This window comes from Lagenorhynchus albirostris, chromosome 8 (assembly GCF_949774975.1).
Source record: "Lagenorhynchus albirostris chromosome 8, mLagAlb1.1, whole genome shotgun sequence".
In the NCBI taxonomy this organism is placed as follows: domain Eukaryota; kingdom Metazoa; phylum Chordata; class Mammalia; order Artiodactyla; family Delphinidae; genus Lagenorhynchus; species Lagenorhynchus albirostris.
The window spans coordinates 11,597,959-11,623,004 of NC_083102.1; the positions used below are offsets into that span (position 1 = coordinate 11,597,959).

Below are 25,046 nucleotides of genomic sequence, written 5' to 3' on the forward strand. Positions count from 1 at the left end.
AATTCATGCAAAATTCAACACAAAGACGGGTACAAGAATGACTTTATTCATAATCGCCAGAGACAGAAAACAAGGTTCTTTGACAAATTCCGCATCTTCAGTAAGAGAGTCATGTTACTTATGTTACTTCTACTAATAGAGGAGAGTAGTATTGGTCACCAGCTTTCATGTATGACAAAGCAGTGAATTCACCTTTCTTATTTTGTCCCAATTTATACAAGTTTGTAATAAATAACATCTCCCCAAATTTCTTGCCCATAATTATTGATTTCCATTGATTTGGTAGCATCTTCTATTGGTGTTCATTCATGTTTATCTCTGATTTTTTTTTTTTTTGGTAGAGCACAGGCTCCGGACGCGCAGGCGCAGCGGCCATGGCTCACGGGCCCAGCCGCTCCGCGGCACGTGGGATCCTCCCCGACCGGGGCACGAACCCGTTTGCCCTGCATCGGCAGGTGGACTCTCAACCACTGCGCCACCAGGGAAGCCCTATCTCTGATTTTAAGCGGTGAAAGCATAGGGGGCGTGTGGGCAGGCACCGTATTTATAGGGATGGGGGGGCCGGTTTATTTTTTGATCCTTTCTCATTTGGGGAGCTAGAATGGAGGCACCTGTATTTTGGGGAGACTCTCATGGTGGAACCAAACACCAAAGGCTTGAAATTCTTAGCTATTAAGTTCAAAAACTTTGGTCCAGGTGTAGGCTAGAACAGATTTGGAAGAATATGTGATTGGGGAACCATTTTCCTTTCACTTCTATCTCAAGCACCACCATGCAGACTAGAAAATGCTTTTCCAAGTTAGGGAGGAATGAGAGAAGTGGGAGGGAAGAGTTGGAGAGGGTAAGCATCTCTCTGAAAGGGGCCCTACGTCCTGGCCCATCACTCATGGCTGCGTGGAGGTGTCAGTGGCAGAGGGGGCTTTGCAAACTCGCTCCCGAGTCTCCCACAGCCCATCCACCCTTGGGAGAATCCCTGTATCTTCCTTGTGTTCGCAAAAAGGGTTTGGAAATTTGCAGATGGGAGTTAGTAGATTCCAAGGGGGTCTGGTGGTCGGTCATACCAAGGAGGCTTTGCCAGCTTGGGTTCTGATGAAGCCAGTGCAAGGACAGAGGAACATCCACCTCCTGCCCCCTCCAAGTCTGTTTGATCCCCAAACACAGATACCTCACCTCCGGGAGGATAGGAAGGAGGACTCCTAAGAAAATCTTGTAATCCTAGGGTTCAAGCCTACTATGACTGAGAAAACACTAAAGAATAATTGGTTTAGGGAGCAGTGTCAACTCAGTGAGGGGGATAAACATGAACAAGATTTCCCCTTCAGTCATAGCGCTCAGCTCTGTGCTGTTGAATCTATTCCCATCCTGTTGTCGAACCCAAGTTCACGTGCCCGATGCGCAGTGAGCCCAAACTGAAACAGAGTTTGGAGCAGAGAAAGGTTTATTAGTAGAGGAGGTGCCAACTCCTCAAGTCCAACCGGTTGGCTGGCTGGGGTGCGAGGTTTATTTTTTGTTTATTTTTTTTGCGGTACGCGGGCCTCTCACTGTTGTGGCCTCTCCCGTTGCGGAGCACAGGCTCCAGACGCGCAGGCTCAGCGGCCATGGCTCACGGGCCCAGCCGCTCCGCGGCATGTGGGATCTTCCCGGACCGGGGCACGAACGCATGTCCCCTGCATCGGCAGGCGGACTCTCAACCACTGTGCCACCAGGGAAGCCCTGGGGTGCGAGGTTTTTAAAGGCAAAAAAGGTAAAGGGGAAGGGGTCTTTGTGATCTCACCTTCCCGATAAGGCCTCCGTTGCAGACGTCCTGGCACTGTCACGTGACTCGGCGTGTCCTTGGTGATTGTGATTGATCTGTGAGCGCCTGCAAAGCAAACTAGTAAATCATGGCCTTGCGATCCCTTCTTTCCAGGAGAGAGCAAAAGCTTTGGCTGAAGCATTTTTTTATTTACTCAGAGCTTTTGTGGTGGTTCAGAAGCTTCATTTCTTAATTAGCCCTCCTGGTGTCATCAATTTTAAGTTCACTTGAGGCAGCTGGTTGAAGCCACAGGACATTATCTCCACAGTTTGGGGTCATAAATCAAGGCATTAGTTTAAGCTAACCGTCATGGAAAAGATTTTGTTGGGCTTGCTTTTCCTTTGTTTCTGCATTCCCTCACTTCCCTAGTTGTAACTGTTTGAATCTGCGCTTTGGAACTCAAGGAAAGGTCTAGGAGTCTAAAACCTTTTTCTACAAACAAGAGACAGGAGACATGGAAAGGTTTTTGTACCCGGTGGGACCCCACAGGGTCCTGCTCGGTTTCAATCCCGTAGTGATATCTTGGGCAGGTTGCATCTTTCCTAGTCTTTTTTAGTTATTACTATTCAATCCAAGTTAGTGTCATATTTGGTTTAAACCTTACCTTCTCCCTTTGTCCCAAGCACAGTTTGAGCTGAGGCCCATCTGCTTGGGTTGGATGGGAAGGGGGTAGGCTCTGAGACACTGGTCTCTCCTTCCTCTTCCTCCAGGGTGCTGGTGTGGAGAGGGGGGCCGGAGGATGTCTCATTATTTTACTGGCTGCTGTGGTAAATGTACTGTCTTGCGGGTGCTGCTTCCCCTACACCATCTGGCCATGGTGCCTCTGGGGGCCAGGCATCCCTGTACTGGCTATCTCCTGAGGAGCACAAGTGAGTTCCTCGAGAGGGCTTTGTGGCACTGTCCAGCATGCTGCCCATGACTCATGTCACCCTCCTTTTCTTTCCCTCCCCTCACCTTTTTAAAAGTATGACCGAGGTGGAGGGTTGCTGTTGGGGTCCTGGCTGGTTACAGTAGGGCTGGCATTTCCTCATTTTGGTAAACTTTCAGGGTAAGTACATAACCTTAGTTCTTGGCTGCTTTCTTTAATCTGTCCTTCTTAACCCTGTCTACATACCAGAATTGCCTGAATTACCTGAAGGGCTTAAAAAAAAAATCCACACCCAGGTCTCCCACCCTCAAAAATTCTGAGCCATTGTTCTGGAGAAAAGCTAAGCATTGGCATCTCCAAAGCTCCCCGTTGCAAGTCTGATTTGGAGCAGGGGGTGGTTGAGAATGACTACAGGTAAAGGGTACTTTCCTGTGTGGTTTATAGTGTGGGCTCTAGGGTCAATTCTGGGGCAACAGGAACCAAGCCACCCAACATCTTCGTGGAAGTGACTGACTGACTTCCTGGAGGAAACTAAGAGGACAATTCTCCCACCAGGTAGAGGGATACCAGATCCAGAGGTTGAAAATTAAAATATTTTTAAAAACTGAGATTTGAGCTTGTGAAAATCACTTCTACTACATAGTGTTAGGAAAGCAAAGATATTTCTCATATCTCTGTGAAAAGGAGGAAAAAGAAGATAAGCCTAGAGGGTCAAATGTTCTTTATAAACTGAAAACCATTCCTATGTGCTTATTTGGGAAAGGATATGGGGACAAAAAAATATTGCTTGGATTTTAGTAAACAAAGAATGTTGCCTGCCATTACAGTAAACAATGAATTATGCCCACCATCGAGCCGTCAGTCACTGTTGCCACCCCACTGTGTGCCCTGAGAGGAAATTCAGGATGGTGAAAAAAACTATCTGGCCCTAGATATTTAAGATGCTTATCAAAGGAATAATTTCAATGGACCCAGACTTTTGCATCTTCCCATATGTAGAAAAGCACTAAAATCATTAACCTGACATGTCTGTTTTTTTGTGATTAGCAGTAATCTTCTGATGTTCAGCTACATGTTTTTTTGTTTTTTGTTTTTCCCCAACAAAAACTATATATCCTGGCTCTTCCCTTACCTCTTTGGAACAGTTCCTCAGAGCTATATGAGAGGCTGTCTCCCAGTCCATAGTCCTCAGTAATGTCCCTGAATAAAACATAACTCTTTAGGTTGTACCTTTTGTTTTTTCTTAGTTGACAAATGTAATTAAAGAAAACAGCCTAGATGCCCTATGAAATAAACCGCTGTAAGAACAAAGACCAGGGATGTGGAAGCGATGTGATCAAAGCCTAATGCGCTCCCAAGAGAACTGAAGTGTCAGCAAGGTTTGTGCTGGTTGTTCATAAAATAAGCAGTTATGTGTTTAAGGGAAAAATCTGCCTGGGACATCAAAGTCTTCACAGACCGCAAGTTGTAACAGAGTATCTTTTGAATGTAGCGGAAATTGTGTGTCCTGAAAAGACGGAAGCCCGGGCAAATGTAAGCATAACTGGAAATGCTGTTGTTCAATGTCCTGGAAATATGGCTAGGAAACGAAAAGATAAATTGTGTGAAAAGTTTTAAACATTGTGACGTTTGCTATTACAGCTGATGAGGTTACATATTTAGTAGTATTTAGATGTAATAATTAGCTCTATTTATTCACTCTGGGTTTGAGGGGTATTTTTTAATTAATTAATTAAAAAATTTTTATTTTTGGCTGCGTTGGGTCTTTGTTGCTGCGCGTGAACTTTCTCTAGTTGCGGTGTCCCCTGCATTGGCAGGCGGATTCTTAACCACTGCACCACCAGGGAAGCCCCAAGGGTTTGAGAATTTTTTTTTTTTTTTTTTGCAGTACGCGGGCCTCTCACTGTTGTGGCCTCTCCCGTTGCGGAGCACAGGCTCCAGACGCGCAGGCTCAGCGGCCGTGGCTCACGGGCCCAGCCACTCCACGGCACGTGGGATCTTCCCGGACCGGGGCATGAACCCGTGTCCCCTGCATCGGCAGGCGGACTCTCAACCACTGCGCCACCAGGGAAGCCCTGAGAATTTTTATGATTGAAAATATTTTGGACAGCATGCCCATGACAGGCACAATACAAGGAAGTGAGTAAGAAATTCATTTTTGTAACAGAGGAAACTTTCAAACAATTTTATGTAGATGATGTTCCTGGGATAGATGATGCTCATATTGGACTTGCATTAAATGTAAGTTTCATGTCGTAAGTTACATGAGGACACAGCTTTTACATCTACTCATTTGCATCATTCAGCAGAAATTGCTTTCTGCTGGAAGTTAAAAATGGAATGCATCACAGACACAGAGCTCACCACCTGTAAGCTGGATCTCCTCCTAGGGTTTGGACCACAGAGTGTTCCAGGTGCTGTTTGATGAATTGGACACGTAACACAGCAGTCTCCTCACGGCAGGTAGGTTGAGAGGCTTAGTCATGGCTGAAGCTAAGGAGTATTATTGAACTGTTGAAACAAACTCATTCACATCATCTGAGGAAAAAGAAAAATCTTTGCTTATGTTAAGCAGCAAAGATCGTTGTCACATACTTGGCCCTTTGGGTTGACAGACACTTTGAGTATTTCCTACAAAGCCGTCCACAGTAGTTATACAGCATGATGGAGACAGTTATCCGGCACAGTGTTACCTGGTCCTCTTTTCTGTGCTAGAATTAGTTTCTCGAACTGTAACTGATGGCCTGAATTCCGTGATGGATACACTGACAACTGACTTTCCAAAGTGGTTTATTGATCTCAAACTCTGGAACTAACCTCCCACTGCTCTGTGCTCCTTTATCAATTCTTACCTATAATGTGGAAGACGGTCCATGGTGTCATACAGGATGGAAAATTTAGTACAGTGACACTAGAAAGTCAGACTCCTGCAAATACCTTAGCAATTGTGCAGAGACTTTTGGAAAATCTTTGAAAATGCCTACGTTTTTCAACAGCTCTTTTCCAATGTCAAACATCACTTCTAGTCAAGACTACCTGTCAAGGCTGAATTCTGAGTTCATATCAAACTTAAAACAAGATTTAGCAATGAAATATTGCTGCCAAAGAAAAAGTTGCAGATTTCTGGTTCCAAAATAAAAGTCAACAAATTGTGAAAGAAAATATTAGAAGTAAAATATTCCAATTTTTATCTTGGTTTTTATTTATTTATTTATGGCTGTGTTGGGTCTTCGTTGCTGTGTGCGGGCTTTCTCTAGCCGCGGCGAGCAGGGGCTAAGCTACCCTTTGTTGAGGTGCGCAGCCTTCTTCATTGTGGTGGCTTCTCTTGTTGCGGAGCACGGGCTCTAAGTGCATGGGCTTCAGTAGTTGTGGCACGTCGGATCAGTAGTTGTGGCTCACGGGCTCAGTAGTTGTGGTGCACGGGCTTAGTTGCTCCGCGGCATGTGGGATCTTCCCCAGCCAGGGCTTGAACCGGTGTCCCCTGCCTTGGCAGGCAGATTCCTAACCACTGTGTCACCAGGGAAACCCTTTTATCTTGATTTTTTTTTTCAATTTTGAATTTGAGATACAATTGTCAGTATCACACATGCACATATTATGTGGTTTGGTTGCAGTCATAGTTCAGAAAAATACAGTTTGATTATTTTCCTGGCACTTGGTTTGTTTTTCTTACCCAGAAAATAGACCTTTATGTTCCTGGCTTCTGTAGTCCCTGGAGTTTTCAATGATCTCTTCAATTCACCTCTCGTGCAGGCAATGAATTATGTGGCTCTAAAGCTTAGCTAACAGTTTTCACCATAAGATGAAGTCAATGAATCCTTCTTGGAAAATCAAGCAATTACTTAATTCTTCCACTAGTGGGCGGGCACGCTCTTTCTTTCTAAATAGGAGCCTCAGGAAAGTCTTTTTTTAACATCTTTATTGGAGTATAATTGCTTTACAATGGTGTGTTAGTTTCTGCTTTATAACAAAGTGAATCAGTTATACATATACATATGTTCCCATATCTCTTCCCTCTCGCGTCTCCCTCCCTCCCACCCTCCCTATCCCACCCCTCTAGGTGGTCACAAACCACCGGGCTGATCTCCCTGTGCTGTGTGGCTGCTTCCCACTAGCTATCTATTTGACGTTTGGTAGTGTATATATGTACATGCCTCTCTCTCACTTCATCCCAGCTTACCCTTCCCCCTCCGCATATCCTCAAGTCCATTCTCTAGTAGGTCTGTGTCTTTATTCCCGTCTTGCCCCTAGGTTCTTCATGACCTTTTTTTTTTCCCTTAGATTCCATATGTTAGCATATGGTATTTGTTTTTCTCTTTCTGACTTACTTCACTCTGTATGACTCTATAGATGGAGAGATATACCATGTTCTTGGATTGGAAGAATCAACATTGTGAAAATGACTCTACTACCCAAAGCAATCTACAGATTCAATGCAATCCCTATCAAACTACCACTGGCATTTTTCACAGAACTAGAACAAAAAATTTCACAATTTGTGTGGAAACACAAAAGACCCCGAATAGCCAAAGCAATCTTGAGAACGAAAAACGGAGCTGGAGGAATCAGGCTTCTGTACTTCAGACTATACTACAAAGCTACAGTAATGAAGACAGTATGGTACTGGCACAAAAACAGAAATATAGATCAATGGAACAGGATAGAAAGCCCAGAGATAAACTCACGCACATATGGTCACCTTATCTTTGATAAAGGAGGCAAGAATATACAGTGGAGAAAACACGGCCTTTTCAATAAGTGGTGCTGGGAAAACTGGACAGCTACATGTAAAAGTATGAAACAAGAACACTCCCTAACACCATACACAAAAATAAACTCAAAATGGATTAAAGACCTAAATGTAAGGCCAGACACTATAAAACTCTTAGAGGAAAACATAGGCAGAACACTCTTATGACATAAATCACAGCAAGATCCTTTTTGACCCACCTCCTAGAGAAATGGAAATAAAAACAAAAATAAACAAAGGGGACCTAATTAAACTTAAAAGCTTTTGCACAGCAAAGGAAAACATAAACAAGATGAAAAGACAACCCTCAGAATGGGAGAAAATATTTGCAAATGAAGCAACTGACAAAGGATTGATCTCCAAAATTTACAAGCAGCTCATGCAGCTCAAAAACAAAAAAACAAACAACCCAATCCAAAAATGGGCAGAAGACCTAAATAGACATTTCTCCAAAGAAGATACTCAGGAAAGTCTTTGAGAACCTTTTCTATTTTAGGCGGTTGGCCAAGAGTTTTATCTACTCACTTTTAGGGAGAGCTCTGAATCTTTATATTCATGGTCAGAAATACTTCAGAAAGCTTTTATAAGAAAATTCATATTGTCTCTCCTTTTTTTTTTTTAAATATGAGATTTTGTTGTTGTGGTGGTTTTTTTTGTTTTGTTTTGGCTACATCGTGCAGCATGTGGGATCTTAGTTCCCAGACCAGGGATCAAACCTGTGCCACCTGCAATGGAAGCACGGAGTCTTAACCACTGGACCATCAGAAGAGTCCTTATATTGTCTCTTAATAGTGTATCTTTTAATTAACATGTTGGTTAATATTTATTTTTGAAAGACATATTGCAAATAAAAACTATATTCCTTAAATAGACTAACTTTAGGTGACTACAGAGGCTGTTTCTGAAGAATTCAAAACATCAGAATACTAGAATACCAGTAAACACTGCGCTTGACCTGAGAGCTGGTTTAGTACGTCGAGCTCACCATTCAGAGGTAAGTAGACATCGTTAGGCGATGAGGACATTGTTGAATATTAAGTACTGCATCTTGGATAGTCCCTTTACACTTGCCTTTGGATTTCTACTGAAGTTCTCTGCAGACTCTCTCTTTATCAGTGTGTAGTTACTTGCCTAATTACTTTCTTCACACCCAGTCCAGGAAGTGGTAATGAAATCTCATTTAGGCCCATCACACAACAATCTTTTTTTGCCCTAAGTTAAATGATTTCTTGCACTCAGGAAGTGTAGATACATACAATGGCCATTTTTTTTTCCTAAAAAAAAAAGTGGAGTTTCCTTTATTCATTCATTCAACAAATATTTATTAATTGCTGACTATATCCCAAACATGGGATATAAACAGTAAGTGAGACAATTTTGTCTTTGTGAAACTTAGTTTAGTTTGTGTGTGTTGGTGGGGGGAGAAAATATGGGGCGAGAGGAGTGAGGGAGTTTGAGAAGGGCAGATGGTATAATTTCAGATGGTGATAAGCACCATAAAGAAAATAAAGTATTGATTTTCAACAAGGTGCCCAAACTGCTTAATGGGGGGAGAAGAGTCTTTTCAAAAATGATGGAACAACTAAATATCCTCATGCAAAAGAATGAAGTTAGATTCTATCTCATACTATGTACAAAAATTAACTCAAAATGGGTCAAAGACTTAAATGTAAGAGCTAAAATTATTGAATTCTTACAGGAAAATATAAGTGTAAATTTTTGTGATCTTGGATTACACAAAGGTTTACTAGATATGACATATAAAGTGCAAACAATGAAAGAAAATTTTTAAATATTTCAAAATTTTCAAATATTTCAAATATTAAAGCTTCGTGCTTCAAAGGACACTATCCAGAAAGTGAAAAGACACCCCACATAACGGGAGGAAATATTTGCAAATCATATATATGATGAGTCTAGGACCCAGAATATATAAAGAACTCTTACAGCCTCAGCAATAAAAAGACAGCTCAATTAAAAAACAGGCAAAGCCAAACTATTACATTTAGGATAGATAAACAAGGTCCTACCGTATAGCACAGGGAATTATATCCAGTCTCTTTACCATAATGGTAAAGAATATTAAAAATGAATGTGTAAAGCTGAGTCACTTTGTTGTGCAGCAGAGATTAGCACAACATTGTAAATCAACTGTACTTCAAAAAAGGAAACAGGCAAAGGATTTGAAGATATTTTTTCCAAAGAAAATATACAAGTGGCCAATAAGTACGTGAAAAAGAGCACTCAGCCCTCTTAGTCATTAGGGAAATGCAAATCAAAACCACAATGAGCTACCATTTCACATCCATTCGGATGGCAAAAATAAAAGACAATTACAAGTGTTGACAAGGATGTGGAGAAATTGGAACCCTCATACATTGCTGGTGTGAATGTAAAATGGTGCAACCACTTTGGAAAACAGTTCAGCAGTCCTTCAAAAAGTTAAACATTGAGTTACCATATGATTCAGAAATTATATTCCTAGGTAGGACAAGACAATTGAAAACATATGTCTACACAAAAACTTGAATGTGAACATATGTAACAGCATTATTCATGATAGTGAAGAAGAGAAAACAACCCAAATTGTCTGAGAAATTTTTTAAAATGTGGTATATCCTTTCAAAGAAATATTATTCGGCCATGAAAAAGGAATGAAGTAGAGATGTATACTACAACAGGGATAAACCCTGAAAGCATTATGCTAAGTAAAAGAAGCCAGAAACAAAAGGCTGATTCCATTCATATGAAATGCCCAGCATAGGCCAATTCACAGAGATAGAAAGTAGGTTGGTGATTGACAGGGACTAGGGAGGGGAAATGGGGAATAACTGCTAAAGAAACAGGGTTTCTTATTGGGGTGATGAAAATGTTCCAGAATTAGATAGCAGTGATTGGTTGCACAAATCTTGTAAATATACTAAAACCCACTGAATTATACACTTAAAAGAGTGAATTTTATGGCGTGCCGTTACATCTCAATTAAAAAAAGAAAGAAGGGTGAGAGGATGGAAAGTGGGCATAGGGTGGTAAGTGGGTTATTTTAAACACTGGTCAGGGAGAGTTTTGATGGAAAGGTCATGTTTGAGTAGAATATTTGTTGAATTCATGAATGACTAGATGAAGCACACAGACCCCGCCATGCTCTCTATACGCTTTTCCTTCGTTTGTACATGTCCTTTCTCTGATACATACAATATTAGAGTGTGTCTCTACCCATTCCAATTCTACAAATTTGTGTGAAAGACACATTCAGGAAATGAAAATCATCGTCATTTCATGGAAATGTTTGCTTACAATGCTTCCCTGCAGAATCAGTTAACAGGAAAATCTCTAAACTCTAACAATGCCTTAATTGTCTTAAGGAAGGTGTGTTAACAGGATGTTAAATGAGGCTCTTGAATGTTTTCTAAACCATTCAAGTGGAATACAATTGGTGATAAGCGGCCACATAATCTGGAGAGAATTCTTAATTCATCTCTGTTGAAGGAAGGAGGGAATGAAAAGTGCCCACCAACTGAGAAGTTATCTTTTTTTTTTAAACATCTTTATTGGAGTATAGTTGCTTTACAATAGTGTGTTAGTTTCTGCTTTATAACAAATGGAATCAGCTGTACATATATCCCTGTATCTGCTCTCCCTTGAGACCGAAAAACAAGGCAGGCAGCTGCATAAAATCAGTGGATCAGTTTCTTTTTTTTTGTTCTCCGCGGGCTTCTCACTGCTGTGGCCTCTCCCGTTGCTCCGCGGCCATGGCTCACGGGCCCAGCCGCTCCGCGGCACGTGGGATCCTCCCAGGCCGGGGCACGAACCCGTGTCCCTTGCATCAGCAGGTGGCCCCTCAAGCACTGCGCCACCAGGGAAGCCCTGGATCCATTTCTTATAGGGTGACTTACTCACAGTGTGTGACCAGGAGACAACAATCCAGAAGCGTTAGAAGCTGCACTCTACAACCCTGAGGGGCCCCTGGGACAACTTTACAGTTAACCTATAAGAGGGTATGGGGGCGCGTGCTTGGAAAGAAGCAGGATGTGCATTCCTAAGTCAGGATTTATGAATGGGTAACTAGTCTTTGGGAGCTGGGAACACATCAGCACAGTTCTTCATTGTTGGGGGACTAACAGAGCATAAAGGCCACTTGGTCTTAATGATTATTAAAAAATGTCTATTAGGGCTTTCCTGGTGGCGCAGTGGTTGAGAGTCAGCCTGCCGATGCAGGGGACACGGGTTCGTGCCGCGGTCCGGGAAGATCCCACATGCCGCAGAGCGGCTGGGCCCGTGGGCCATGGCCATTGAGCCTGCGCGTCCGGAGCCTGTGCTCCGCAACGGGAGAGGCCACGGCAGTGAGAGGCCCGCGTACCGCAAAAAAAAAAAAAAAAAAAAAAAAAAATGTCTATTAACTACAAAGCCCTTGATGACAGGGAAGTGATATGCCACACAGCCCTGGGTAGGGTCAGCGTAAGGACTGGAGCAACTGTGTGGAACCAAGATGGCGTCAGTTATGTCAAGAGCCATACAACCTCCCACCTCTAACCTACAAAAGAGAGGATCCTTCAGTAGGGGCTGCAGGAATTGGGGATGTTTGGTGAGCCAAGAAGGCTCATGACCCTCCCCTCAGGCACAGGTGGTAGAAGTGAATCAATCTCAAGGTATTTTGAAGGACCCTCTTGGAGGGGGACCGTCTGTTGGACAGGAGAGAGATTTCTAAGAGGCCAAAGAGTTCATTGCTTGCTTTAGAGTAGGATTTTTCAGCCTTGACACTACTGACATTTTGGACCTAATAATTGTTGTAGGAGTCTGTCCTGTGCATTGTTGGCTGGTCAGCTGTATCTCTGGCCTCCACCCACTAGAAATCACTGCCCCCCTCCCCCTGTACCAGTTAATGTAATTTAAAATGTTTCCAGACTTTATCAAATACCCCTTGGGGGTGGGGGCAAACATTGCCCCTGGTTGAGAAACAGTGCTTTCAAGAAAGGTACGTGTTGTGTTGTACCCTGACGGCCTACAAGGCCTGTGCGCATGCCCAGCTTTAAGACCGAAGAAAGAGCCCGGAGTCAGCAACAGAGACGTCAGTGGTTTAATGGATGGGGGATCTTACATGTTGGAGGCAAGGTCCTGGAGCCGCACCCCACTGTGTGCGGCGGACCGCAGGCTGGACAAGGTGGCAGTCGTCCCTCCGGGGTGGGGGTGGTAGAGGTAGGGGGGTGGCCACGGAGGGGGAGAGATTGCTAGTTAAGGGGGAATTGATGTCAGATTGGCTCATTGGTTACCATGGAAACTAGCAGAGGGGCAAGGTCAGTCGTGTGAGTAGGTGTAGGTGAAGCAGGCGCTGGTCGAGTAGGGGATGTACAGAGAACAAGAGAACAGCCACCTTGAGCAGCCTGGCCATACAGTACATGCCAAGATACCCACTGTGGGAGTCTGGAAAGTTCTCCATGAGTCAGCATATTAGTTTCTTATTGCTGCTCTGATAGATTACCAAAAACTTGTGGTTTAAAACAATGCACATTCATGATCTCATAGCTCTGGAGGTCAGAAGTCTAACATGGGTCTCGGGGGGCTAAGATCAGGGTGCTAGCAGGCTTGTGTTTCTTCTGGGAGCTCAAGTGGAGAATTTCTGTTCTTGAATTTTCCAACTCTTTGAGGCTGCCCTCCTTCCTCAGCTCCCAGCTCCCAGTCAGCAATGATATCACCTGACGTCTGCTTCCACCATCACACCTCCTTCTCGGACTCTGACCCTCCTGCCTCCCTGTTATAAAGACACTTGGGATTACATTGGGCCCACCTGGATAATCCAGGCCAATCGTTCCCATCTGAAGGTCCTAAACTTCATCACATCCACAAAGTCCCTTGTTCAATGGAAGGTAATGTATTCACAGGTTTCACAGATTAGAATGTGGACAGCTTTGGGGAAGGTATTTTCTGCCAATGACAGTCGGTATTTGGGCATGGAGTAGCCAGATGGCATCAGCACTAGTTAAGTAATATTCTGTGTTTTCTGCAGTCCTCCCTTGGTATCTGCAGGTGATTGCTTTCAGGATCCTCGCGCACCTGCCTGCCCCACGCCCCAAGGATATCTGCAGATTCCCAAGTCCTTATACAAAATGGCAGAGTAATACAACGTAAATACTTTGTAAATAGTTCCCGGGTGCCCAGCAAATTCAAGTTTTAGTTTTTGGAAGTTTCTGGAAATTTTTTCCCCGAATATTTTCCACCTGTAGTTGCTTGAATCTGCAGATAAGGAACCTGGGGATACCGAGGGCTGACTCAACTTCCTTCTTTCCTGGCTCCTCCCAGGAATGGGAGGTGCCTGAGCTAGTGGGAAACGAGGTTGATGAAGAGATCTCACTTAGCTCTTCCCCCGTCCGTGGGGCGGAGCGGCTGTGTAGCTCAGGCCTAGCTGGAGGGAGGACGGACTTTAAATTAAGTGGAAGATAATGGTTTTGATTACAATAGAACTGAATTTTTTTTGTTTTTAACTGAAGGTTATGCTGTTTTAATTCCTGACTTGTCTGGAAAGCCACGGGCTCTACCTGGAAGGTTGCTCGAGGCTGGAAAAAGAACTTTTAGGCTGTAAAACCAAAGGCAATGATGGGGTGAGAGAAAATCGCTTTTCAGGGTCCCTTGCAGACTCCGGCTCGTTGAATAAACCTGCTACAAGATGATTTTGGGGGAGAGGGGATTTCAAAATTCTACTGATTCACCCCATGAACTAAAAAGACCCTCTTCCTAGAAGGGGAGAGGCGGCTGAGTGCGGAGCTGTCTGCAGCCGGAGGCCGAGCAGTGGGGAGGCCTCCGGAAGCCCGTGGTTTTCCCTATTTTCTCAGGAACGCCGGATGATTTTTCTCTTACGTAGAAATTTGTGGGAGGAATTAGAGGAAGGAGAGAAGAGAAAAGAGTGGGAAAAGGCTGGAAGGACCCGGACTGAATTACTGGCACTCACATAGGGAAAAAGATGTAGACGGTCTTTCCAGTCTGTGCTGGCAGGAAAAGCCAGGGCATACGGCTCCACAGGAAGGGGCGCAGCTCACACCTCTGCAGCTCCGAATCCGACCAACATGCTTCCCAACGTGTAGATGTATGGCTGCCCGAACCCAGAAACTATCGCCAGAAAACTTCCGTGGGCTTCTTGAGGACACCAAGGAGATAGCGAAACCCCCGTTTGTCCCCTTGTGGCTGGACAAGCCGGCTTCCTTCACTCCTGGGACCTGCGACACAGTGGACCAAGCCATAGACAAAGACAACTGTGAGTGGCGACCATTATTAAAACCAAAGTTACCTATTGTTTTTTATTATATGGGGTGTGTTTATAGATAATTATAATGACTATTTGAAGCATTCAAACATGACAGCTATATTCTATTCACAGTTCTTTCTGAAAGAGAGAGGTGATGATTTGGGGTGAGATGGCTTTGTTTTGCTTGTTGTTGTTTTGGAGATCATGGAGCCCGAAACATGGATGCAGGTTTCATGCGTGAAATGAGGTGCTGGTTGGTTTGAATGGAGTGGAGTAGTCACGAGAGAGTGCAGCAGGCAATGAGGATAACGCGATAAGATAAACAAATGTTGTGTGCCTTCCACATCAGTATAGGGCCTGGGGAAATGCGAAGCAGGAGAAGTGGGCCCGGCCCTCGTCAGAGCTCCAGGTCCAGAGAGAAGAAACACGCTCAAAAGTGATGTGGGGAGAGGCAGGGAGCAGTTAAGCAGAATTCACCTTTCTTTAGGTTCTAAATAGGAATGAACTTTGTTTTTCTTTAAATCAGTTTTTGTTTTTGAATGTATTTATTTTTTATTTTCGGTTGCGTTGGGTCTTCGTTGCTGCGCGCGGGCTTTCTCTAGTTGCGGTGAGCGGGGGCTACTCTTCGTTGCAGTGTCCGGGCTGCTCATTGCGGTGGCTTCTCTTGTGGAGCACGGGCTCTAGGTGCGCGGGCTTCAGTAGTTGTGGCACGTGGGTTCAATAGTTGTGGCTTGCGGGCTTAGTTGCTCCACGGCATGTGGCATTTTCCCGGACCAGGGCTCAAACCCATGGTCCCTGCCTTGGCAGGTGGATTCTTAACCACTGTGCCACCTGGGAAGCCCAGGAATGAACTTTTAAAGCTTTACTCCAGGTGCTTGGCAGGTATTGGAAGTAGGACGTTTTTTATGTATCTACCCCTGTGGGCGTATGCTGCTTTCATGCCCACAATACTACCCAGGATGGGCAATGAAAAAAACCTGGATTTTTTCTTTCTCCTCAGGTGGGTGGGCAGAAATATCCAGCCGGAGCTGGATTCTGTCTCTCTGCATGTATTTCTAGCTATCTACCTGGGAACAGGTGCTTCTTACTTTTAAATTGCACGTTGTAAAGTCTCATTTTCTAAATTAAGGAGATTGTGCCTGGCCACACGTTAGGATCTTGGTAAGTAATTTGTTGAAGGAAGGAGAGTAGGGAGGAAAGAGGGAGGGAAGGAAGGAAGAAGGCAAGAACTAAGACTTACCTTAGGTGTGTGCTGGGTGTGTTAGCACACGACTTTGCTTCAGGAGGTGGCCCAGGAGATGATGGAAGAGCTAAGCTCTGGGAAGCGCACTCCAAGGCTTAGGGCTGTGACCAGAGGAAACGGGGGGGTTACTCTGGTGCCAGATTTTCACGGTTTGTGGTGGGCGGAGTAGAACCGTCCTTATTCTGTGACGACGGGTAAGAAACGTTACCGTGAAGGTGGGATGAGTTACCAGTGAGCTCAGGGACCCTTGTAACTCGATTCTCCCTGAAGAGCTGCTTAATTGCCCTTCTCTCGGTGCAGAAATCAGTAAAACCCAAGCAGCCCTGTGCTTTCTTCATTTACTGCCCTGCTTTAAGATCACTCTCTTCTCTCCCTGGAGCCTCGTTCTCCCCCATCTGTCTGGGTGTTTGAGGCTGTTAGCCCTGTGCTCTGCACTTGTGGTTTTTGTTTCTTTAAGTAGGGCGGTGGGTTGTTACCTACATTCTGTGGTCGCCCCGGAGATGGCTGTTGCTCTGGCCTCACACACACCTTTTGTGCTGTACTGTGACCTCCAAAATTTGTCTGTTCCAAGGTGGCTGGAACTTGGCTGGGTGTAAACAAGCTGTTGAGAATATTAAATGTGCAGAGTCCAGGTGTGTGTAGAGTGGACGTTGGTCAGTATTTGTGGATTTGGGAAATTCTTACACGCTTATTGTTTACTCTTTGCCTGTCTTTATTCTCAATGCTGTCTTCATTTGTTGTCCAGTCAAGACCCCACGTCTATACACATGATGGAGAGCATTGTTTTCTGTTTTGACAAGCGTAAGCCACTACACTTCTGAACAGGGGTGGCCTGATCTGGGCCGTCCCTAAAGGAGGCGATGCTTCCTGCTCTATTTGACTGGGGGTCAGGTAGGGAGTCCAGGTTGGAGCATTGCGAGGTGATTAGAAGAGAAATGAAGGAATAAAGTAAGATATATACCTTTCTTCTCCTTTTCCTTTCCCACATATATTGAGAAATACAAGGGTTCAGCAGAAAATGGGAACTCGAGGAGATACTGGAGCAGAGACAGGAATGCTCCACGATTATGACCTGGAAGTCCCTGCATTTCCTGCCCCCCTTACAGGTAGGCGGGGCTGTGTCATTTGTTCTGGCCCTGAATGGAAGGAGATTTGTGACATCCTTACCAATGCACAGAAAAGCAAGGGCAGCAGCTCACAAGCTCCCTTCTCTTGCTAAGGTGACCCCTGGGCCTCGTTTGAGGTGGTGGAACATTAGCTCCAAGCAGCTTGAATGCCTGAGATGGAGAACAGCTGCGCTTGGAGGGCGTGGGCATGTAGAAGGCTTTGAAGGAGCAAGAAATAAATGTTACTGAACCAAAGTTGGGTTCGTTCGCCCACGCGCAGTAAAGCCAATCTACGGACACTGGATTGTGGTGAAGGAAAGTACAGTGTTTGCTGAAGGGCACCAAGCAGGATGGATTTCAGCAAAGTATTTTTAAAGGCAAGGTTTGGGGGGTGGGGTGCATCCCAGGGTATGTGATCAGCTCGTGCACAATTCTGATTTGTTGATGGTGAGGTAACAGGGTGGTGTCACAGGGGTTAACAGTATTAATCCTTAGGTGCCAGTAGGTCTGGGGGCTACGTGCTCATGGTCATCAAGTAGTTAATTTGTTCCATTTGGTGGGGGTTTTAGCATCTGTGAAACAACCCAGGAAATGTGCATCAGATACTATTATCTAGGTACTTCAGAGAGGAGCTAAAGCAGAGGATATGGGGGAGGGGTCCATCCGGAAAGGCCCCATAAAGCCCTACTGCTCTGTTACAAATACGTGTTTTCTTAAGCCACTGAAACTTTAAATTTTTTTTAATTTTAATTTTTTAAATTACATCAAATGAATTTCATTGATGTAATTTTCCAGTTTAAAAACACTTATGTAGCAGTTTATAATTTATAGAGCATTTTTTCCATAGATATTATTTCCTTTAAAGCTCACAGTGCTCTTCAGGTAATTTTTCTTTAACTTTTTTTTTCTTTTTTTGGCTGTGTTGGGTCTTCATTACTGCTTGTAGGCTTTCTCTAGTTGCAGCGCGCAGGCTCTAGGGTGTGCGGGCTCAGTACATGTGGCACACGGGCTTAGTCGCTCCGCGGCATGGGGGATCTTCCCGTACCAGGGAACGAACCCGTCTCCCGTGCATTGGCAGGCGGATTCTTAACCACTGCGCTACCAGGCAAGTCCCTCTTTTAACTTTGATTTTGACTTAATTTCAGACTTTTAGACAAATCGCAAGAAGAGCACAAAGGATTCTTGCATATCCTTCGTCCGGATGATTGAAATGTTACCATTACTGCATTACTTGATTCTGTTTTTTTAATATAAATTTATTTATTTATTTTTATTTTTGGCTGCGTTGGGTCTTTGTTGCTGCGCGTGGGTAAACGGCGAGCTGGGGCCACTCTTCGTTGAGGTGCCCGGGCTTCTCATTGGGTGGCTTTTCTTGCTGCAGAGCATGGGCTCTAGGCACCTGGGCTTCAGTAGCTGTGGCACGTGGGCTCAGTAGTTGTGGCTCGCAGGCTCAGTAGTTGTGGCTCATGGGCTGTAAAGTGCAGGCTCAGTAGTTGTGGCACACGGGCTTAGTTGCTCCGCGGCATGCGGGGTCTTCCCGGAGCAGGGCTCGAACCCGTGCCCCTGCATTGGCGGGTGGATTCTTAACCACTGCGCCACCAGGGAAGCCCATATTACTAGATTCTTGTCTTTCTCTCTAAATATGTATACAGTTGTCCCTTGGTATCTGCAGGGGATTGATTCCAATCACGCCCCCATTCCCCTGTGGATACCAAAATCAGAGGATGCTCAGGTCCCTTTTATAAAATGATGTAGTATGTGCGTACAACCTTCCACATCCTCCCTTGTACATTAAATCATGTCTAGATTATTTATAATACCTAAGTAAATGCTTTGTAAATAGTTGATAGCTGCCAGGAGCTGGCAAATTCAAGTGTTGCTTTTTGGAACATTCTGCAATTTTTTTTTTCCTTTTTCAATATTTTTGATCTGTGGTTGGTTGAATTCGAGACTGTGGAACCGACGGATACAAAACGCCAACTGTATACATATTACTTTTTTTCTGAACTGTGTGAGAGGAAGCTGCAGATGTGATGCCCCTTCACCCCTAAAGACATCAGTGTGTTCCCTAGAAACAAGGACGGTAGGACCATGGGTTCTGCAGCCTATTCTAGACTAAAACAGACACACTTTGTGGAATTCCTAAGTGGGGAAGGTTGAGTACAAGTTGAAGCTGCAGACCAGAGGTCACAGCCCATTGGGGAAAGCCAGGTCAGAGCTTGGAAGCATAGAATCTTAAAGAAAACAGGTTTTTAATTTTGTAACTGATATTTTGATATGATACGGTATTTAGGGGGCCAGATAAAGAGTTAATGGGATTCCTACCTTCAGGCGTGTGGATAGAAGTGATTTCAGGAAAATCTGTTTCCTAAGGAAGATAAAACTGGACTTGCTTTTTTTTTTAAACATCTTTATTGGAGTATAATTGCTTTACAATGGTGTGTTAGTTTCTGCTGTATAACAAAGTGAATCAGCTCTACGTATACATCTATCCTCATATCCCCTCCCTCTTGCGTCTCCCTCCCACCCTCCCTATCCCACCCGTCTAGGTGGTCACAAAGCACGAGCTGACTCCCTGTGCTATGCAGTTGCTTCCCACTAGCTATCTACCTTACGTTTGGTAGTGTATATATGTCGGTGCTACTCTCTCACTTCGTCCCAGCCATCTTGAAGGTCCCCCCTGGACTTTGTTTCTACTTTGTGCCATGATGGGCTACTATTATCACTGTTTATTGACACGTTTTTAGTAAAATCACTTCTGTCTATGCCAGGCCTGAAAATGTGTCCCTGGCAATGATGACATTCTTTAAAAGGATGTAGTTAATGAAAGTATAGGAAGGTGTCTTGGGGGTGGGTGGGAGGGAGGGAGGGCTAGCAGTTGCAAATGACACCCATTGAACTAAAGGAACATTGTCGATACAGTTCAAAGTCAGGTTAGGGTTAGACACTGAGGAATGTGCTGCCCCCTTCTCTTCTGACAGTGACTTGGGCTCGTTCATCCCAATTTCCAGAGCTGTGTCCTTTTCACTCCTTCTTCCAAATCCACCTCCACATGAGCTTTCAATCTGTGCCTGGGTTCTGGTTTGAACGAGCCACTGATTTATTTGCAGACATCCGGGACCTGGTGTGCAGATGCAAATGGCAGTTTTCTCAAGAAGTGTTGGTGGCAATCGGATCCTTTTCTGATTTGCATTCTCAAGGCTTGCAGGTTCTCAGAAAACCACATCTTACAGGCAGTCTGGTGAGGGTTATTTTTAATCTCAGATATAAATGCCAGTCCATAATAGTTCTTCAAACGGAAAGAGCTTTCACTTGCAAGGCACAGGATAGTTAGAGACAGTTATTAGTTTAGCAAAAACCTGCGTCCAAAAAGGAGATAGGAGGAAGGACTTCGGAGACACAGAGGGCTTGGGGTTCCAGAGTGAGATATGGGACGACACAACTTTAGAAGTCATTGGCTTTTTGAAGCTCTTATTGAACAGTGAGAACAGAGGGGTTTGCTCAGGGAGAGAGAAGAAAGTGCAGTATGGCTCTTCCTTGGGCTTTTCAAGCATCTGTATTTCTCTTTCAAAGTCAGTCTCATTATAATTCATCCCCATTTCTGATATCGGCAGTGCCTTCTGAGAGTCCGTCTCATCTATTCCCACCACTTCTCAGCCTCTTGTCCTTTGCCTCTCACTGGTCCTGCCTGGAGACGACGTTACTCCAATTTCTCGTCCAGCGATTGGAATTGGTTTCTGTGCAGATGTATGCCCTGCGAGGAATTTTTGAGATCCCAGATGAGATAAGATAGGGATGAATTTTTACATTTGCAAATCAAATGTGTGAAAAAGCAGCTTACATTTTAAAGTAATTGGTTTAGTATTCGAGTAACCCCCCACCCCCCAGCCACCTGGTGGGTGAAAACATAATTCTGGGAAAACTCACTCACTGCATGTTACACTCATCCCACTCAAGATAGTCTCTCGTGCTTTGCGCCTGTCTGCTAGTTAAAGGTAGAAGTTGGTCTCCAAGCCAAATAACTATCCAGTCACCAGCCCATCTTTCCCATCTGCAGAGTTACTACCTGTAACCCTCTTTCCTCTCGCTGTGACCCCTGTGTCCAGTATGTCACCTTTTCTTCTCTCTTAAACTGCCCCTTCTCTTGCTCATTCTCCTGGCACTAGTACCTCCATCTGTGTGTTCAGCTAGGTTTGTTGTACAGAATCCCGTTACTTGATGGCTGGAAGAGTGTCTCCATGGTGAGATAGGCACAAGACTTCAGGGAATCGGCCACCATGCCTTCTTATATACTTGGCGGGCAAGTTAGAGTCGGCTGGGATGGCCTGCGTTCTACTTTTATCTTTTCTCTGTTTGTTCTCAGCTCCTATGAAAAAAATTCCCAAGGTAATGGTGAGGGACGTGCACACTGCTGTGTAGAGTACATGCTAAGAGGTCCCATATGGATGTTTTTCTTTATTTTAAGGAAAACACTTACCTAACAACTTACTGATAAAACCTCTCATCTCTAGCCCAACAATCAGCTTTCATGAATTTAAGCTTTCTGGAAATTTTCTATGAAACTACTGAGAAAAGGGAATTGGGAGCTGCCACTGTTTCACCAACTTAAAGGATTGATAAACTTTCCAAAGAGGGGAGTCACAAAATGGAATTAACAGGGCTTCCCTGGCGCAGTGGTTAAGAATCCACCTGCCAATGCAGGGGACACGGGTTCGAGCCCTGGTCCGGGAAGATCCCACATGCCGCGGGGCAACTAAGCCCCTGCGCCACAACTACAGAGCCTGCACTCTAGAGCCCGTGAGCCACAACTATTGAGCCCGCATGCTACAACTACTGAGCCTGCGCTCTAGAGCCCGTGCTGCTCAACAAGAGAAGCCACTGCAATGAGAAGCCCGCGCACCGCAATGAAGCCCCCGCTCACCGCAACTAGAGAAAGCCCACGTGCAGCAACGAAGACCCAAAGCAGCCAAAAATAAATAAATTAAATTAATTAAAAAGGAATTAACAGGTCTGTTAACAGGTGATTAAAACACTGACATAAAACAAAAACAAGATCAGCCTGTTATCAATGGAGTTAATGTTCCAGTTCAAAAATTTCTTTAGAAATTTCCTGTAGAAAACGAGTTTGGGGGCATTTTTATGATCCAAAATTAAGATATGGGCCATACAAGATGGTCCATGATAAAACATTGTAGGCATCAAAGATTAAGCTGCTGAAATATGCTTAGAGGTTCTTGCATAATAAAAAAGTTTGTAGAAGGTTTCTGATTTTAAATGTTAGACCAAACAGATGCATTTGCCTCCCCTTTTGAGACTCCATTGGCAGAAAAATCTTAATGATGAAGAGAGAGGCGTGGGGATGGCCAACAGCAGACTAGAGAATTCATCCCATTTCTTGGATGTGGACCATCAATGAAAATGTATCATAGGCAAAGTGGAGTAGAGGATGCTCAGAATAGGCACGTGGTTGACCTCTGGGAACGTGCAGAGTTAGCTCATCAACTTGCCACATCCAGGGCCCATTTAGGGTTCCTAGCTTTGGAGAGTGAGAGTGAGGTATGGTGCAAAACCAGAGGTATCATTAAAATTTTGTGTGCCAGGTAGCTGCTTCAGTGATCCCTTCCAACTTTTCCCCACCCCTGCACACAGAACCATTGGCAGCCCCCATATGGACAATTCATTTCTAGAGAAATTGAATACATTTCCCAGGAAGAACTAGGGCTTCTAGTGCCGGTGTGTGCACATAGATTAGAGTCCTTCTTATTGTGACATTTTAGATTTCCAGGCTAATGTCAGATTCCTCACTCTCATACCTCCAAGAAAAGCCACTTGTCAGAAGCCGGTCCTGGTGAACCGGATGGATGACCCAGTTACAAAGCAGAGCTCTCTGTCAACCGTTCTGTTCAGGAGACTGTCTTACTAGGGAATAACACTTTTTATGCAAAACAGCCTTTCATTTTCCCTCATGAATTAGTAATCAGGGATTATCAGAAATAGCAAAATCCATAGCTTGCAAGAGAAAGCCAAGATAAGCTTTCAGGGTAAATGACCCCTGAAGAAATAAAGATCAAAGGACACTTAAAAATTCAAACTTATATCCTCAGAGAAGATATTGTATCCATAAAAGAAGAAAAGGATGCTATTACAAATAAAAACAAGAAGAAGCTTTTAGAAATTAAAAATATGATTTAAAATTACATTCAGTTAATATATGACTTCAGTAAAAAGAAGAAGAAGTTAAGGTAATTTCTCTGAATGCAGAGCACACATCAGTGATAAAAACGAGGACAGAAAGGATAAGAGACACAGATGTTTCATCCAGGAGGTCTAGAATCTGACTGAGGAATTTCAGGGAGCAAGATTAGAGAAAATGGAGAGGAAGCAATTATTTTTTAAAAATAGAAGAAAATTTCTGAGTGCTGATGAAAGACATGGTCTTTTGATTGATAAGCCCTGAATTAGTCTTATGTAAGTTTCATCAAATGGAACATTTGAGACTAACTACCTAAGCCATGATCATTCTCCCCTCTTTCTCATTATAAGTACCCTGCTTTTCTTAAGAGTACAAGCACACACAATGAAAAATAATTTCTTCTGCAGATTTCCTTGCAGGGGTGTCCCTATACCCAGTTTTGCATGTGATGTAGAGGTGATACCTCAGTGTGTCACAGCCATCCTTGTGGCCATGAACAGGAGGTTCAGAAACATGATAAGTGGATTGCATAAGAAGCTAGAAGGATCCAAGCTCTTTAATAACTTCCTGGAGCATTTTGTCCAGCCTCTGGACTTTAAATTACATTAAAAATATTAGGCATGGGCTTCCCTGGTGGCGCAGTGGTTGAGAGTCCGCCTGCCAATGCAGGGGACACGGGTTCGTGCCTCGGTCCAGGAAGATCCCACATGCCGCGGAGCGGCTGGGCCCGTGAGCCAGGGCCGCTGAGCCTGTGCGTCCGGAGGCTGTGCTCCGTAATGGGAGAGGCCACAACAGTGAGAGGCCCGCATACCGAAAAAAAAAAAAAATTAGGCATTATATGGTTACTGTAGTTACATCCAGATGAAGTGTAATGCTGTGAGCCACTAAGGACAAAAAGAAGATCCTGGAACCTAGAGAAAGAAAATACAAAAACCAACAAAGGACAGAGGTCCATGTTGCATTCTGATTTCTGATTAGTAACAATGAATGCTCAAAGATAATGAAATTTCTTCGAAGTACTTAAGGGAAATAATTTTAGACCTAGAATTAACCAAACTACCAATCAAGAGTGAGGGCAAGAAAGAAACAACAAACAAACCCCAAATCCTTTCCATACATTCAAGGACTGAGAGAATTTACTTTTTTATGGTAACCTTTCTGAGCAAGTGACTTGAGAATATATTCTAATAAGAAAGGTAGGAAATAAGAAAAGGTTAAAATAGTGGCTACCAGGAGATTGGGGGTTGGGGGGATTGAACAGATGTTGTTTAAGGGTACAGACGTATAAGGGGTCGTAAATAAATCCTAGCGATCTAATGCATAGTGTAGTGAATATAGACAACAGTACTGTATCATAATCATTAATCTTGCAAAGAGACTAGAACTTAATGATTCCAACCACTAAAAAAGGGATAATTCTGTAACATGATAGAGGTGCTAATTATCACTACAATAGCAATCATATTACAATATATAAATGTATTAAGTTAACAGCTATATCTTCACTTTATACAATATGTCAAATATATTTCAATTAAAAAAAGAGTAAGACATGAGATCTAGGAAACAGTTGATGGATATAACCGAGACATTCAGTGAAGGAATTTCCAGTGGGACATGCAGTGAAGGAATTTCCAGTAGTGATGAATATGAGTCAGGGTTAGGAGCTATTTGTCAAGAATGGAATAGGAGGATGAAGGGCTTTGAGAAAGCTGCTTCTGGGAAAAAAAAGTGGATTACATCTAACTGATAGTAACATGGTCAAAAATCTGAATTCCTTTGAGGAAATGGTAAAGTGTATACTTATCATTTTTTGGAGTGTGTATGATCTAAACAACATAAAGGAAGACAATT

At 43.9% G+C, this 25,046-nt stretch overlaps 1 long non-coding RNA gene across 2 annotated transcripts; it reads left to right on the top strand.

The window, feature by feature from the left end:
• The first annotated feature begins 359 nt into the window (after window positions 1-359).
• Window positions 360-5,060, top strand: LOC132524092 (uncharacterized). 2 transcript variants are annotated; one of them, XR_009541791.1, is made up of 4 exons: window positions 360-508; window positions 2,761-2,843; window positions 3,911-4,042; window positions 4,970-5,060. It is a non-coding gene; the product is annotated as an uncharacterized LOC132524092 (long non-coding RNA). The 2 variants fall into 2 exon arrangements; XR_009541790.1 differs by lacking the exon at window positions 4,970-5,060 and having other exon boundaries at window positions 3,911-4,318.
• Window positions 5,061-25,046: the final 19,986 nt, after the last annotated feature.